Genomic DNA, 2,500 nt, shown 5'->3' with positions numbered 1-2,500 from the left:
AATGAATGAATAAATGAATGAATGAATTAATGAATTAATGAATGAATGAATGAATGAATGAACGAACGAACGAACAAACGAACAAACGAATGAATAAATTAATGAGTGAATGAATAAAAAAAATAAATAAACAAATGAATAAATAAATAAAAAAACAGTTGAATGAAAAAGATAAGAAAACAAAGAGCTGATCTGGAATGGATGGAAAGTATCCACAAGAAAATGGAAGCATAGTTGTCGGGGGAAAAGATGGAGAGAGAAAAATCCGAAAAAACATATGCAACGAAACAGAGAAAAGGAGAAGAAAGAAGAAACAGAGAAAAGGAGAAGAAAGAAGAGAGAGAGAGAGAGAGAGGGAGAGAGAGAAAGTAAAAAAGAAAGAGGAAGAGAGAGTAAGATAAGCTAACGAAGTCTGCAATTCAGCCAGGCAGGCAGACTTGGCATCGTAGCATGGATTGGCGTATGAGTGAGGCAGGCATTGTTTCGCGCGGACAGAGTCAGTAAGAAGAAGAGGAAGAAGTAACTGCAGCTGCTTTTTTGCGTCTCCCTCACTGGCGTTTGCAGCGTTCGTCCGTCGAGACAGCGCGTTAATCATTGTAGAAACGTGCGTTGAGTTGGTTATTTAAGATGTGGTGATGAGGATGATGGGCATAATGTGGTAGTGATGATGATGAGAAGGATGATGTGGTGATGAAGATGGGCATGGAGTGGTAGTGATGATGATGGGAAGGAGGATGCGGTGGTGATGATGCGGTGATGATGATGATGATGATGGTGGTGGTGATAATGTAACGATGATGATGATGATGATGACGACGACGATGATGATGATGATGATGATGATGATAATACGGACGCTGAGGAGGAAAAAGTAGCGATAAATGACTATTTAATCGCTGCTGGCGATGGTGATGATGATGATGATGATGATGTAGAAACCATTTTCTTCATCATCATCATCATTATCATCATCATAGTCATTGTCGCCGTTGTTAACAAAGATGATGGTTAATATTATTATTATCATTAATGTTATGATAATGATGACAGTGACGATGCTGATGATGATGACGACGATGATAATGATGATGATTTAAGTTCAGTTGAATGAATGCTTGTTTAATGGCGTCTTAATGCACTGCTTTGTGTGACCTGATTAAAATATACATCCCGCCTATGCATAAGTATTCAGATATACAAATTATGATTTACCAATCTGCACACAAACACACACACACACACACACACACGCACGAACACACACACACGCACGCATACAAACATATACACACACGCACACAAACACATTCCATTTATTTGTTTCTGTACGTTTGTATGTATGGATTTATGTAAATTTCGTTTCGTTTCGTTTCGTTTCGTATGTATGCAATCATGATTTGTTTTAACAGGCGTCTTATTGGTAAAGATGTTTTGTATTTTTATAAGCATCCGACAAATTTTGAAGAAATGGAGGAGATCAAAAGAAGAACAAATAAGAGAGAGGCAGAAATAGATAAGAGAGAAAGAAGAAGATAGAGAACGAGAGAGAGAGAGAAAGAGAAGAACAAATTAATAGAGTTAAATTAATAACGATTTTTTGATTTATTGTATGAACTTCTTGAACACACAACAAACAGAGAAACGCTACATGGCAGTCACGGTAGATAAGATGGATAGCATGTTCACGCTCATGTTCATTCACGTTCACGTTCATCCATGTTCACGTCAGGTTCATTCATGTTCATGTTCATGATTGATTTTATGAAAACATATACCTTTATAGATAAAAATATAAAATAACTATAACAAACAACATGTTCAAGTTTATTTATTAAACATACAAACATTATAAAACAAGCTGATAACATACAAAAAAATACTAAAAATAGTGAATTGAATGACAGACAGTAAAACAATCAAACTAAAATATCATTGGCGTTTAAAAACAAAAAACACAAAAACTTAAACACACCAGATGATAATCATCAACGTCGTACGAACAGGTAAACAAACATATTCAATAATCAAAACGAAATAAAGACATACAATGATATAACATACAAAATGATATACAATTTTACAAACATACAAAAGACATACAAAAAACACACAAACAAACATACAAACAAACGTATACACATAAAAATGACCGTACAAGCAAATACACATACGTACAAACAAACATACATACATAAAAACAAACAGACAGAAAGACAAAAACATACAAACAAACATACATACAAACAAACAAACATACTAACAAACAAACGAACAAACAGACAGACACACACAAACAAACAAACAAACAAACGAACAAACAAACAAACAAACAAACAAACAAACAAACAAACAAACAAACAAACAAACAAACAAACAAACAAACAAACAAACAAACAAACAAACAGACAGACAAACAAACAGACACACAAACATACGAACAAACAAACGAACAAACATATTCCATGGATGATGAAATTTGCATAACCATACACAGCATGCG

This window comes from Helobdella robusta (genome assembly GCF_000326865.2).
Source record: "Helobdella robusta unplaced genomic scaffold HELROscaffold_98, whole genome shotgun sequence".
Lineage (NCBI taxonomy): Eukaryota > Metazoa > Annelida > Clitellata > Rhynchobdellida > Glossiphoniidae > Helobdella > Helobdella robusta.
This window is presented reverse-complemented; position numbering follows the sequence as displayed.